Genomic DNA, 17,280 nt, shown 5'->3' with positions numbered 1-17,280 from the left:
AGGCTTTCAGAGGATGATGCGATAAATTAAGTTCCAGAAGCGAAATAACATAGCCGCGGGTTTGAAAGTATATACATATACATATTATACATATATATGAGCAATAAGGGATCTAATGATCCAATTGCGTGTAACACTTTTCATTGTATTTATACTAAATGTAAAACACATTTTTCATGATCGCGACTTTTTTTTATTTTTTATATATAAACAAATCGCATTTTTAAAATTTTTCGCAAACAATTTCCCATTTTCCAATATAATGAAAATTATTAAAAAAATAATTTTTTATTTGTTTTAAATAAAAAAAATTATTTAGCACAAATAAAATTTATTTTTGAAACAAATAAATATTTATTTAAACCAAATAAAATTAACTTGGCTCTGTGAAAAATAATTTTTTTCCCCTTTAGATATTATTTTGCAAATGAATGCAAAAAAAAAATGAATAATAAACGATAAATTATTTTTGAAATCAAAAAGTTCCAATTTCCGAAAGGTGATATTTTATCCGAGGATAATCTTTGGGTTTATCGAGAGTTACTATCATTTTTGTAAATATAAAGGTGCACGATAATCGAGAGACAAGCAAACGTCGTTCGCAGCGGGATTGCAGTCTCTCTTTCTCTGTTTTATTTGTCTCTTGTGAAATCGGAATTTTGTCGTGAGGAATTCACATTATTATATATTCTACATATATAGTAATGGGATTATCTATAGACCGTTTTTCATGAAGTGTATTATGAGCGCCAAATCCCTTTCTACATGGTATTTTCAGGGCGTGGGTGTCACCGCGAGGCATAATCCGCGCAGTAGTTTTGCAATAATCTGGAAAATCTTTCTCTCTCTATATATACAAATAGTTTTGCTAATGCACTACTCGAAAATGCTTCTCTTAACTATATTTCCCGCAAACAAATTACCGACAAAAGGAAAGAGAGAGAGAGAAAAAAAAAGATTATTGTGCAAAAGAATTCAGATCCCAAAAAAATTATTTCCTATTTTTTATTTTTTTAAATTAAATAATAAAAAATATTAATATTAATTAATTAATATTTTTTTATTATTAAATAATAAAAAATCAAAATAATTTTTTAAACCCATTTTTTACAAAAAAGGATAGATATTTGTTATTGTATTATAAATTAATAAATTTTATGAGAACATAATAAAATTTCCAAGTAGCATTAAACTGTCACGAAAGGAAATTTCAAAAATCATCAACTTGCATGTTGTCGTAAAATCATTCGTCACTTTAAAAATCTATTGTTAATATGCGGTGAAAGGAATGATGAGCTATTTTCATTTTTTTTTTTTGTTTTTCGTTAAAATTACGTCAACACCCTCTCTTGCGGGTAGAAATTATGGTTTTTGGCATTGTACCAAAATGTGGAAGACTATAAGCAAAATTAACTTATATTACAACAGCTATATAAGAGACATTCAAGTTATATTACAATAAAATAAAAAAAATAATTTTTTCTTTCTCATTATTTTTTTTTTATATTTCAATAAAAAATAAAATATTAAAATAATAAAATAAAAGAAAGTCGCAAATAATGAAAATTAAACAAAGACATTTCTTGAATGAAAAAAAAAAAGAAATATAATTTAAAGACGCAAAACAGGTATATTATTGTGCGCGCAATAATGATATGAGCGAAAGTGGCAGGACAATCTTTGAATTCGTTATATACATGATATATATAAAAAAAAAGAAAAATACTTTCTCGTATATATGTTTCCTGTTCAGAAACAATGAAGCAAACTACCTCGTTAAAGTCTTGCAAATAAAATGAGAGCAACAAAAGAAGAAAATAAGAACAGTTTAATATAGCAAAGCTTATAAAAAGCTTTATAACACCGGTCATAATAGTCGCGAAACGTAATAATTATTGTGACTATATTATGTCGATAGGTGTATAATGTATTATATAAATTTGCATACCTTGTAATTTACAATTCAAAAAAATTGTACTCATTTTTGAATTTATTTTCTTTTTGAAAAAGAAATTCAAATTTTTTTTATCTAATTAAAGAAATGAAAAAGAAATTTTTAAAAAAAGATAGAAAATTTTCATCAAAGGAAAAATTTCTCTTTCACAGAAGAAAAAAAATAAAAATCACTGAGGACAAAAATCTTGAGGGGAAAAGAATTTATAACAATTAGAAACCTTTTTATTTTGTTTACGACATATTCTCTAAAATCTAGCATATATATATATATATGCTCTAGAAATTCCAGAATTTTATTGGACAATAACGAGAGTCACATCCGGGATCTTCAAGGTGCCGGAGACTCACCTTTTATTTTACGACTTTTGTTATTAGCTGCTTTGTAGAAAATTGTTGCAAAGGCATAAGTGCAATTTCTTTTCGGAATATAGCGAGCAGCATCAGATTTTTCAATAAGGAAATCAGTAAATAAAGAGAGAGACTCAACAAGCGTAACGCACTCTTATTTTTGTAATTATAAATAAAAAAACACTGACTGCAGTGAAAAAAAAATTTATTTCATCCAAATAATCTTGTACTTGACTATTCTCAAATAAATAAATAATTTCTACGGTACTAATAATTTTTGTACTAATTTCTAAATATTGGGCGCATTAGTTGAGGACGCCATCACTAGGGGGGGGGGGTATTTTAGTTGAAGACGCCATCGCTAGGGGAGTGTTATATAGTTTAGGACGCCATCACTAGGAGGAGTATTTTAGTTGAAGACGCCATCGCTAGGGGAGCGTTATATAGTTTAGGACGCCAACGATTACTATTTGAATCAAATAAATTTTTTTTACATAGGTACATCTGCATAACATTTAAAATTATCAAGAAAAAAACTTATTATATTATTTTATAACTTACAGATTATAATATAAATTTCAAATTTTTTTTGAAATAAGGTTGCGAATAAGTTATCATTATTTGTATGATATTTTTGCGATTTAAGATCGCATTTAAAGTGAAGTTAAAACAGGATGCTGTACATACAACATTGTAAAGGAAAAAAAATATATATGATTCAAAGAAGACTTAAATTATAATAATTTTGGAAAATTAGACATTGTATGCAGAAATTACAGAGAAGGGAAAGTAAAGGAGCATGTATAATTTGATTTACTTTGAAACGTGTTGAAATTAAAAGAAAGAAAAATATCTTGTAAAAGCGTACTTTGCAATATATATATATATATATATATATATATATATTGGGACGCGAGATATTCCCCTGTGCGATGATTGTTTGAACCGTTATTTGCCGACAGAAAAAAGAAGCTGTTGCGAGAATTGAAGAAGGAGTTCTTTAAAGAAATATATATATATAGGTACCGCTTCGCAAAATTTTTATGCGAATACATTAGAGTCAAACAAGAGCTTTAATCATCTATATTCAAACGATATAATCCGACAAACAATATAATAAAGCAGAGAGCTCTCATAAATCTTCAATTTTTTAAGCATCACTACGATTTTATTCTTTATTTATAGTTTTTTTTTATTTCTTTGAATATTATTAATTTCTGTGATCAATTTTCAGCAATTTTTTTTTCTATGAATGAATGTACAAAATAGCACACACATAAATCAAAATTACTTTATTATTCCCCTCTTTTTTTTTATTGAAAATTAAAATAAAAACTCTTTAAATAAAGAAAATTAGAAAAAAATAAAATAAAATTGTTTTCTATAATTAAAAATTATTTGATTGAATAATAATAATTATTATTATTAATTCAAGGAGAATAATTACTTTACCGACTGTTGGTAATGTATGAATCTACCTTATCATCAGTCGGTAAGAAGAATTTTCTAATTTACGGACTATATAATAGAAAAATCTACTCTCTCATCAGTCGGCATGTGGAAATTTCGTTTTTCTTCTTTACCGACTGATGATAATATAGGAATCTATCATACTGGCAGTCGGTAAGAAGTAATTTTCTACCTTATCGAAGAAAGAAATTTATGTTAAATAATAGTTTTTTTTTTGGTAAAATTTAAAAAACTTGAATTCTATTCCTATATTTATGAATGCAAAATAAGCAAACAAGAAGAGCAACCACGCCTTATGTTTATTGTTTGATTTCGCGACATATACAGGGGCATTATTGTGACTTAGCCTTGGCGCTAGATTACACGACGTGTGGGTGGTGTATATATAGCAAAAGAGAGAGAAAGAGAAAACCGAGGGGGAGGGGTGGCTGTTAAAAACAGCGGTGTAAATAAAGTAGACCTATTGCTATCGATCGTTAACTTTGGTTGTTAACAGCGTGTATACTGTCTACAAGAGAACGCTTCAAGGACGTCTTTAATGTCAAAGTTTCAAACATCCCCAGGTTTTAATATCCCCCCAGAGATAACAGCCAAGTTAATGTAACATGTAGGCAAAGGCCTTAAAAAAAAGAAAAAAAAATTGTTATGTGTACTTCAGAAAATATGTGCAACAAACATGTTTAACGTGCCAATAGCCGGTTAATTTGCGTCAAATTTCCTCTACTTTCGTCTCTTCAGGGTTAAATTTTTTTTTCGTTATATTACCTATACTTTTATAGCTAGCATACTTTTTTTTCTATATTATTCTTTTTTGCGCAATTTCATAATATATATATATATATATATATATATATATATATATATATATAAATTTAAAAAGTATGAAATATATATATTATGCATTCTATACATATATCATATTAACTTTTACAAATGTTTCTTGAATTTCCTTCTCGCACCTTATAAAATCTATGGACTCTAATTGCCTATACTGTTAGTTTACGTCTCCTTATATATTTTTCTTTATGTAAATTTTAATTAAGCTTGATTACAATTTTTATCCTTTACATATATTCACTTTATATGCCATTTATTATATAGATTAATTTTATATTTTTTTAGACCCGCGCGCATCTTGTTTTTAGTTTTTTAAAGTTTAATTTTTTTATGATATTAAGATAAGATATTATAGCATTGCCATTTTTTAGATTATTCATTTTACTTTATCAGAGAATTATAAATAATAATAAAAATACTAAATTATAATAATAATAATAATTATTAATTATTATTATTTTGAGATGATAATAATTTTTTACAAATTGGGAAATTGAGAATAATTAGATCTGAAGTAAAATAAAAATAAATTTTTCCCGTTTGAAAGAAGATCAAGTTCAAGGATTTACTTTTACTTTATTTAAAATATTGCCAACTAAGTTTTTGTTAACGATCAATTTGTGTATGTATATATGTATATAATGTCTCTCAACGAGACACGCCAATGGAACGAGTTTTACTCTCGCGTGACCGAAAACCAAAATTTTTTATCGCCTAATCGTGGGAAGAGGCATATATAGTAAAAGAGTATAGATCTCTTTGCAAAACGATTTTGCCCCGAACTCGCGCTCACGATTCCTTTTATTTTACCGATATATATTGATATCGATCACATATATATACGTGTTTCTTCCACCATTTGTTCTATTTCATTTTCATAAAATTCGATTTGAAAATTTTAAATATTAATAAATTAAAAAAAAAAAATGTAACAGAAAATATTTTTCCCCTCTCTATATATTTATAATATTGTAATTAATTTTTGATATCATTGAGACCTAAATTATATATATAACTACTATAAATCAAAATTGTTTAATAAAAAAAAATATTGATTTATATGTATATTATTATCTTATTGTTTGTATATATATATATATATGTATATGTACTTATGCGTGTTAATTCTTGACAATTAATGATTAACATCGTTAGTTTTGCTACTGAAAACTCGTAAGTACAAATCTTTTGATCAAACGATTAGATATAAACGAGAGTTTAGTGAGATAAAATCGACTCTATTAGATATTACCTTTCTCTCTATATATAATATAACTTCAATGTAAGAAAAAAAAAATTAGAAAAAGATTGCGAAAAATTCGATGAACGTTAATTAAACTTTGCACTGAAAAATTTACAAAGGTAGTAACAACTATCGCGCGGAAAACGTTAAACCCTCTCCGCTTTTTTTTTTTTTTTGAAAAAACCAACTGACCGTTCATTTACTTCAATTCTACATAAACATCTATTATGTAAAAGTAAATTCAGGAAAAAGGTTATATACATTTACTCCCGCGCGATAAATAAACACGATTAAATGCCAAAAGCCAAGGGAAGTATATATATACATATACTAAACACGCAAGAGTCCTTCTTATGGAAAAAGTTTCACATTAATTCAATTTCCTTTGAATATATCATAATTATTCAAAAATTTATCAAGTTATTATAATATGTATTTTGTTCGAATTTACTAAAAATCGTTTATTTAAATCAAATAAATATTTATTTGAATCAAATTTTTATTGAAGTAATCAAAATTTTTCTCTTAGGCAAATAAAAAGAAAGATATTTTTTTTCTACTTTTAAAACAAAAAAGAAAGAAGTTTTTGTTTATATATTATTAATTGCTATACGAGTTTTGTAATTTTTGAATCAGCAGGAAACTAATTGCAAAAAGAAAAAGATAAAAGGAAGCTGTTACATTAAATAAATATATAAGACATAAATTTCCCTATGGAAAAATTTCTTTCTAAATCTTAATTACGATTCGCTATTCCGCAATAGCAGTTTATAATTAATATGTCTTTCACAAAGTTCATCTTCAAGTAGTTGACTTGAGCTAATGATGAGAGACCTCTAACTTCGACATTTTGTTCGCCTGACGAAATTGTTGAATAAATCATGTTGACGTGGATTAATGACTTGTTGAAAGTGTGGCTCTATAGTCAGGATTCTAGTTTGCTTCAAACGTCGAACAATTAAAGTTAATGGATTGGCTTTATAATGTCCAATTATACAATGAATAAAGAAAACAATTTATTTTGCAAAATTCCATTTGAATTTATAACAGATTTATAAATAGATTTCTTTTACGAAAATTTAATTTTTTTTATTAAATAAATATTATATCAAATATATTTTTAAAAAAATTTTTTTATAAAATTAAAATCATTTAATTATATTTTATTTCGATATATAACGATATATTGTTTTTCTTTAAAGAAATCCTCAAGTTGAGAATTCCTTGACGTTTCAGAGAGAGGAGAGAAGAAGACATAAGAGACCCTAACGAGATGAAGAAATTTCCGGAAAGCAAAGCAAGAAATGTGAAGTGGTCTCTTGGGCAAGATGCCATATTGAAACTTAAAGAAAAATTGTGACCACCCTCTACAAAAGATAACGGGTATGCCCGCGCTAACGCTATATTCTATATACTCGATCTCGATCAAAGTAAAATAAGCCATAGATCGTTTCGACTCTTGAAGGAATTGTAATGATGGCTTGTTCTCGATATATATAAACTGGACTTATGTTGTCACGTTAAATCCTATAGATTTAAATATAATAAAAAAATTCATACATTAAAATTTATCTCCTTTCGTATTTATTTGATTATATAATTTTTTTTTTATAAACAAAAAAAAAACAAGAATAAGACTTCCTGTTTATTTTAAAACGGATTTGGCATCGCAAAACTATATATGAAAAACAAACCTAGCGGTGGCGTTCTAAACTAAATAGCGTTCCTCTAGCGGTGGCGTCTTTAACTAAAATACTCCCCCTAGTGATGGCGTCCTCAACTAAGGGCGCCCAAAATTCAGAAATTAATACAAAAATTATTATTTTATATTATATTATTAAATTATACTATTATAAAATTATTGGAAGCAATAGAAAAAAATCTATCAATATTTCGATAAAGAAAATTCGTCGATTGGAAGGAAGAAAAAATGAAAAATTTCACACATTATGTGGCTTATTATAAACGCATCAATTTTGCCGAAGGGTAAATCTTGGGAGCATAAATTTTAGTTGATCTCAAGTATATAGAAGGGGACAAAAATCACTGTCATCAAGATTTACAACGTGTTGATGATGGTCATGAAAAGCAACTCAACCTGTCTGTCAACAGGTGATAAGAGAGAAGTTCTACTATATATATATATATATATATATATATGTTTGCCTGCGGTTACAAGATCGCGAGGTTTACTTTTGTACATTTATATACCTAGTGGAAACAGAGCGTGTAAATGACATTCGGCCGTTATCAAAATGTAAAGGTCCACTATATATATATATATATATATATATATATAAGTGGCGTTAACAAGCTCATAAGCAGTAACTGTTCACGTATATCCCAGGCCTTGGGAAAATAGATCGAAGTCTACTGATAATTATCTTGCACGATATAAAAAGAAACTGGAAATAGCAATATCACGACAAAGTTCATTTACTCTCATTATTTTAACTTATTTCTCAAAAAAAAAAATTTAAGTACATTTTTTAAAACATATTTTTTTTTTTTTATTTAATATATAAACCTGGTGGTGGCGTCCTAAACTATTGTGTCCCCCTAGCGGTGGCTTTCTGAACTATAGTGTTCCTCTAGCGGTGGCGTCTTTAACTTTATATAAAGATAAAAAAAATTTGTACAGATTTTAAAATTTTTAAAAAGAATAAAAAATTATGTTTATTTGAAAATTTTGTTTTGTTTTCTTTTAATAAGTAAAACAATTTAAGATAACTGGATTTACAAAAAACTGGATTAATATTTAATTGATATATATAAGCGACTATGTATCAATTTTAATTGAACATCCTGGAAGTGTGTGGAAATTATATATATATAGTATAGATTATTTACACGTGAGAGACTTTTAAAAGCTATTTAGATTTTTGAACGTTCCTTTTTTTCTGGGGATGAACTATACAAGTGAAGAGACACTTGTCAGGGTAAACTGAATAATTTTCTCGTTTTCCGTGTAAATAAAAAACGCTTGTCTTGCGGTCGACGCTCTTTCGGTCATTAACTTTTATGCTCTGGCGCATTCTCTCTAACTATTTACATCCCATTCGACCATCGTACATGAAGCTCTTTTTTCCATTCAAATGACAATTAAAAAAAAAAAAAAAATATCTCATAAAGAACAAAAAAAAAAAATTAAGAGAATAGAATTTAAATATTGAAGTAGAAATAAATAATTTAAATTTAGCGTCATTAATATTGAGATCATTGAGACAATTGAGGAATTCACTAATTAAAATATCGCCAACAAACACTTGTGAAACTTTCAAGAGAATTATTTGTTCGTCTAGAGAGAGAGAGAGAGAGAGAGAGATTCTCAAGTGGATCATTTTGAGATTTGCGAACTGTACAAGATTTCTCTTCCTTACACTTATGTGACGATAAGAATTATCGTGAGCACATTATTTGGCACATGACTTAAGATAATGTATTTATAGAGGGAATGAAAAAAAAGTTCCAAATTTTTTTAAAACCAAAAGTTAAAAAAAAGAAAAAATCTAAAATCTGTTTTTGAAAGGAAAAAAAATTTTCTTCAAATCAAAGAATTTAGATAAAAAAGAAATAAAAAATGTTCAAAAGTATACAAAATTTTTGAATTGTTCGCATACTGAAGCACACTATAAGGAAGTCATGGCAAAAGAAAAGAACAATAATTTCTTGGGCTCATGATATATTCTGAAAATTACACGTGCACGGAGGTTTGGGTCTGGGATAATGACGACTATAGTAGGTGGAGTATATATACACTGTAGAGTGCAAGTATGTAACATATAAGTGCACGAAAAGGCAACGGTATTTACCTGAACTATATATATATATATATATATATATGTATGAGGATGCAAGTCTGGTTCGCGAATAGTTCAACGAAAAATTGCAGACTAATTCCAGCCACGCGGTTATCTACCTTTAAGGGTAACTAGGTGAATTTTTTACTTAAAAATATTTAGATATTTTTTCCAAAGACTTTGGGCAAAAAGGACAAATTTATTTCACTAATTAACTTAATAACCTTCACCTTCAAAAAATATTAATTAATTAGGTTGTAAAAATTAAGATCCCACAATTACTTTTTATCTCTTTTTCCGTTGAAAAACTATTTTGCCTTTCAAATCAGTTTTCCTAAACATTTTTTTTTTTTTTTTACGAATGGCATATAAGTGTGGAAAAAGCTCTCTCATAGAATTCCTCTACTCTGAAGGTTAAACGTAATATTTTCTTTTAAATGATAGGTTGTGTGCTGATAATAGTCACAGAAAAGGAGGTCTTTCTAGAAAGGATATACAAATCTCTATACTTTGTATATATATATCCTAACAATTTTATTTGATAAATTATTGTATCACATGTTTTTGTACACTTATACATATATATGTCAATTTCAAATGTCTACTATTTTAATATATGCACATAACTTATATTAAAACAAAAAAAAATATATTGAGCAGTTTTACGCAAATGACATGTACTTATTTAGAAATATATTATTTTTTAATTATTTTCTAATTTTATTATAATTTTTTTAATATTTTAAATATAATTTTAAAAATATTTTAATTATAATAAATATTTAATTGTATCAAATAATTATTATTTTTACGTTACTAATAATTTTTTTAAAAATATTTTCTAAATAATAGGCGGTTTAGTTTAGGACGCCATCACTAGGGGGAGTATTTTAGTTGAAGACGCCACCGATAGAGGAACGCTAATAGAACGCTACCGCTGGGTTTGTTTTTTATAAACGTGATGAGTTTTCAAAAATTTCTTATATTTCTTATGAAAGAAATGCAATATATTTTTGCTACCGTACTCGTAATAAAGGCAAGAAATTGAACGCTATCCACATAATAATAAATTCTCAAAAAAATATTATCAATCTTAGTGAAATGACGTTAATAACCAAATATATCTTCCTTATATTACAAAGTGTTGACATTTTATTGAAATATGCAAGTTTTTAACCTTATCTGACCTATGTAATATAAGTACAGTAAACTTTAAAATGTTAAAAAAAACTTTCACGACATCTGTCAAGATGGCATATTATAAGAGAAATCTGTCAATATTATTTCTTGATATTAAATATATATATATTTTTGTTTAATTACCAAACAGAAACTTTGTTTCATATAATATTATATATCAAAAATTAATTAATTGATTCCTTCAAATAAAAGTCAAGAACAATTTTTAATAAATAGAACTTGAGACATTTTATAAATTGTAGAGAAAAGAATTTCTTGCAAGAACTGGTTAATCAACACTTTCTCATAAAAGAGTCTAGTGGAATGTGGATGTCTCTTTGAGAGACCTACAAAATTGACTTCCTTTTAGGAAGTAACTTGCGTTTAAGGAGTTTAATTTACTTTTTCATTTGTACTCGGAAATGATATTCTTTTTTTTTTTTTTTTTTTTTTTATAAGAACAACTTAATTCAGGTTTAATTGTACATCGATTAACATTATTCAAAAATTAATTTTTTTCTAAGAATAAAAATTATAATAACAAATTATTGTCATTTTTATTACATTTTAGTTTAGTAAAATGTGTGACATTTAAAACCTAATAAAGCATCTGCAGCATATTTTTATTACCATTTTTTATGGATCTATTTAATTATTCTTTTGAGTTATAAAAATTTTTATCGATACGAATATAAAATAAAGGTTTTTCTTGGAAAAGATAAAAAAAAATTGTACCAAATAAATTAGCTTTAAAAATAGATGTTACATAGCAAGTTTATCATAAAGACTACAAATTTCAATGAAAATTTATACCATATTGCGAAACTCGTCCTGGCTTTCTATATATATATATATATATATATATAAATGAAATAAAACATTCCTAAAACCTTTCTGAAATTGTCTCAGGTGAAAGACAATTTCAAACATAAGATTACCATAATACGTAACCCGATACGTGCCTTCCATGAATTCGCAAAAATCAAATATATGTATATATTTATAATTTGCAATTAAAACAAATTGGAAGTTACGCAATATAAAGCTTCCTCAAATTAGAAGATACAATTTTCAATGTAGATTCACCTACTATATATTATAAAATATGCGATTGACGAAAATTATTCTGCTACACTAAAAGTGAATAAAAATTCACTTTCTCTTTTTAGAATTTACGTACAGAAATTTTGCAAAAAAAAAAAAAAAAAAAATTCACTCTTAAACCTGTTTAATATTATAAATTATGTTAATAATAATGAGATAAATATGTGTTTGAGAGAGAGGGAGAGACAGAGAAATTGTTACAGTGTCGGACAAATAATTTTTAGTCCCGTCAAAACAAAGTGCCAAGCACATGAATATAATTGGATAACAGATTTTAGGTGTCATGGAGAGATATTTAAAAAAAATAAATAAAAAAAGTCTTTATATAATTTAAATTTATGCAATTTACTTTCCAGTTTTTGCTGTGACACCTTTCGAAAATGATAAGAATACATAAAGAATTTAAAAAAATAATTAATTATAATTAACATATTAACTGAAAGTAATTGAAGCAATATAGAGAAAAAAAAAATAAAAAAGCAAATAATTTGCTTAATTAAAGTTAATGCTAAATGCCACGACTCTATTTCCGAATTTTTTTTATCTAGATTCCTACATTACCGACAGACGTACAATTTTTGTCTGCAATGTTACTTAATAACAAAAAAATAGTATTTATAAAATTTTTAGCGCCTTCAATTAAGAAAAGTGTAAGCTAAATGCCACAACTATCATTTCCTCGAATTGAACAAAAAAAATTCAGCTAGATTCCTCCATTACCGACACACGTACAATTTTGTCAGCAATATTTCTCGAAAACTATGAGCACTACTATCAAAATTTTAATACTATTCGCTTATTTAAGCTCTAAGCTAAATGCCACAACTAATTTTTCCCTCGACTTCGACAATAAAATTTCTAAATTTATAACTACATACCGCTGTATATATATTTGCTTAAAGCAAAGAAAGTAAATTTGAAAATAGTTTTTAGAAGGATTTAGACATTAGACAATCTGTCAGACTTAGAGGGGTATTAGTTCCTGTCGCGTTTCAAGACAGGATGTAACGTTCGTGTAAACGCGATATTTCAACGATCGCGAAGGCCCGCAAAATTGCATAACACTATACTCTCGCGACGACTCTCTCGCGTAATGGCGCCGTGTGTCTCCATATAATGTGTCACGTGCCTCCCAAGAAATTCGCCGCACACTTTTCTCACGGAATCCGTAAATTGGCCTCGAAATAGTACCTCTCGCGCGCGAACGACAACGTCGACATCGCGAGAACAACTTTCACTCGAAGTTTAGACTATCATGAAGAAGAAAGATGCACTATAACCCTCTAGATTATCTGGTCATTCATTCGAAAAATGAATACAAAGTCCAACACAGTTCGCGAAAAACATAGTTTTCTGATTTGATATATTTTCATTGTCCCGTTGAAGGATAAACGGACAATTATTTCTAATAAAACAAATTTGGACAGTAGATTTCAACTCTATACACAAATTGTAAAATTGTTTATAGAAGAGCACGATGTATTTATTATATAATTAGTGGAAAACGATTTTTAACTGTTTAGATTCAGTGGAAGTTCAGTTGTAAGAAAGAGTAATTATTTTATTTTATTTTTTTTTGAGGTAAAAATAAGAGGTTATTTTTGAAATGTTTATGATTTAAGAAGAATGTGAGTGGACATACAGTCCTAAAAATTTATATATATATAAACAGGCTAAGAGTATGCGACATGAAATGCGTGGCCTCCTCTATTTCCGTCACCGGGTGGAATCCGCGTCGAATTCTATCATCCGCACCCCGTTCGCCACACGAAAGCATCTCTTCATCAGCCACGCGGCCAATTAGTTCGGCAGACTATGTCGTATCTTTTATACAGCGCTTACAAACATATATATGAGAGATATCAACTCGTAATGTAACATTCTACTAAATGTTTCTCGTTTTCACATCCATTTTCAGAAACAAACAATTTACCTTGTTTTTTCGAGAGAAAAACAAGAAATTTTCACATTTAGAATTAGTTTCTCGAAAACTATGAGCGGTATTTTCGATAAGTTTTTTTTTTTGGTGTCTTCTATTTAAAATCTAAACTAAATGCCACAACTGTTTTTTTACGAATTTTACTAATTTTTAATAGTAGATACCTGCATTACCGACATATGTAATTTGTCCGCAATATTTTTTGTAAACTATGAGCTTTACTATCAAAATTTGAATAGTATTCGCTTTTTTAGCGTCTCAGCTAAATAGCACGGATATTATTTCCTCGAATTTGATAGGAAAATTTGTACTACATACCTGTTTTACCGACACAAGTATTTTGTCAGCAATTTTTCTCGAAAACTATGAGTGGTACTATCAAAATTTTAGTGGCACTTACTTCAATAAGATCTAAGCTAAATGCCACATCTATTATTTTCTTGAATTTAACAAAAAAAAAAATTGAGCTAAATTTCTGCATTACCGACACACATACAATTTTGTCAGCAATATTTCTCAAAAACTATGAGTGCTATTATAAAAATTTGAACACTATTTGCTTCTTTAAGGCCACAAGTATGTGCCACAACTATTTATATACCCAAAAATTCAATTATAATAATACTGATGTGTAAATCTTCGACATTGTACACGGAAAGATTGAACAAAACTTTCTTTTTTTTCAATTCGAAATAAAAGGTGCGATTGAACAAAGAGAAAATGTCGAATTAAATACAAAAGTATATGGGTGGCGTGCCGTTCGTGACGTTGACGTCTAAGAAGCGAAGGTTTTGCACAGCCTTCGGCTTTTACGGGATAATCATTGGGGGTCGCGCGTTTGTTGGGTGTTCTCTCTGTGAGCGCACGAAAGAAGAAGAAGAAGAAGAAGAAAGAGGAGAGGTCGAAGGAAGCTATGCAAATTGGTTTGCGGTGTTCTTGGGTCGGAACCACCCGGGTCTTATATAGGTGCACACTGCGCCTATACATGCTCGTGGCGGATCTCCCGGCGATTAAACTTATATACCTTTAGAAACAGAATTCGATCTTGAAAAAAGAGAGAGAGAAAAAAAAGAAATTCCGCTATCTGTCTCGCGGCGGCCTCTAATGGAAAAGGGTCGCAATAGTTTTCTGTCGTGGGCGCAATACTACACCACAGTAACGGTTATTCTTACCACACACATATACACGAAACTTTCTCAGAATATTGTCTATGCAGGAAGATATTATCCAAAGGGTAACCTGGTCCTTATGTTGTCTCTCTCTTTTGACATTCATCAGACAAAATTGTACCTCTGTCGATAATTAAGGAATCTATCTGAATTCGAGGAAATAATAGTTTTGGCACATAGCTGTAATCTTCGATAAGCGAAAAGTATTAAAATTTTGATAGTATCACTCATAGTTTTCGAGAAAAATTGCTGATACCGACGACTGTCGGTAATACAGGAACCTAGCTAAAATTTTATAGTCGAAATCGAGGAAGGAATTAGTAGTGGCACATAGCTGTGATCTTAAATAAGCGAAGGCGCTAAAAAATTAAAAAAGATTTCTATTTTTTGAGGAACAATGCAAACAAAATACGTCTGCCGGTAATGTAGGAATCTAGCTAAATTTTTTTAATTCGAGAAAATAATAATTGTGGCATTTAGCTTAGACTTTAATTAATCGAAGGCAGTAAAGATTTTGGAATTATTATTTCTTATTTCTGAGAAACATTGCAGACAAAATTGTACGCCTGTCGGTAATTCAAGAATCTAGCTAAAAAAATAAGTTCAATTCGGTGAATGGAGGATGAAATGGGCTAAATGAGCAAACCGAGAAGCAAATTGTATATAAATACTGCACATATATATATAGATATATAATAAGGGTAATAAATTTTTCTATATTCTGCGCTAACATTCTGTATGTTTTGACTAGATACTTTTCGTATATATGTATATGGTTCACGTGCGCGGGTGATTAATAGAAGTAATATTTTGAGTGAACGTCAGGAGGATTGTTTACCGATCGACGAAGAGATCTCTATGCTTGACATATAAACTGCCCATTACATTTCAAACCGACAATTTACGATTCTCACTGTCGCGCCGTTTCTATTTATAATTAAGCTATGTGGTAAATGCGATCGTTTTGTACCTGAAGATTAGTTTTTATTTATTTTTTTTTTCAAATTCCAAAGTAAATACCAAACTGCATATAGAAATATGCAGAATTTCATTTCATGTTTCGTTCGAGAAAAAAAGAATACAAATACATATAGTATTTTACCATAAATCATTAAAATTATTTTTTTTTTTTTGCCTTTTTTTAATTGATACCGATTAAAATAGCAATTATAGGACAAATATAGAATAAATATATGGAACTACATGGAAGATACAAGGAATTTCAATTCAAATGTATTAGGAGTGCAAATCTTCGTTAACGGTATGAATGATTTTAAAAGAATTTTTATGAGTTTACCGTTTGAGCAAGTTCCCTTTTTGGTTAATGTTTAAAAAATTTTCATTTGCGGTCCGTTTTTAATACCTTTACAAATTACATATCCTTAAACTTTTGTACCTTCATGGCTCTTTAGAGATAACGTATTGTTTCTCTTTTAAGGAAGTACAGAAATGTATATAAAGGAAACAAATAGTAATTACCCCAGTTTCGATTTTTTTTTTGCAAATAAATCCTATTAATTGTACAGTTAACTGTAATAAAATATTAACTATGCAAATTATTTCGATGATTAACGGATTTTTTTTAATAATTCATATGAACTATTCATAAAAAAAGAGATTTTGATAAAAATTTTAGCATTTACTTTGTTTATAAAAAATTTCACTTTTCTGCAATTAAATTTATTAAAAGGAAAAAAAAAGGTGAAAATTCCTTAGATTATACGAAGAAATTAATATAATTTCTATTTAATCTATAATGTCAGAATTATCAAACATAAAGATGATATCACAATTAGCAAAGATTCAAGAAATGTTTGGTATGCAAATTACAATAACATTTATCTAATTGAATATATATCTGCTGAATTAATTAAATTTTTGTTTATTGTCAAAAAAAAAATTAAAAGAAAATTAATGCGATATTAAATCAAAAATTTAAGGAAATGTAATTTTATAAATGTAATTAGAAGAGAATTGACAAATAAGAGAATTTTTTTTGGGGTGGAATTTGAAACGAAATACAACAAGTTTAATCCAAATTCAAAGGCTTAAAACTCATTAGCGGTTCCGTGTTCAAATTCTTGGCCACCTCCGACTTGTCAGCAGGTCTACTCTGTCTGGACTTGCCATCATTTACGTACAACCAAATTCCTCATTGAAAATACCTATTTCTCAAAATACCTTCTCATCATGTTGTCTATTTATTTTACACATTCTCGAAAATCTCTTCGCATT

This window comes from Leptopilina boulardi, unplaced genomic scaffold (assembly GCF_019393585.1).
Source record: "Leptopilina boulardi isolate dan_hultmark-lab unplaced genomic scaffold, ZJU_Lbou_2.1 LbouV2_370, whole genome shotgun sequence".
NCBI lineage: Eukaryota > Metazoa > Arthropoda > Insecta > Hymenoptera > Figitidae > Leptopilina > Leptopilina boulardi.
Note: the sequence above shows the minus strand (reverse complement) of the source record.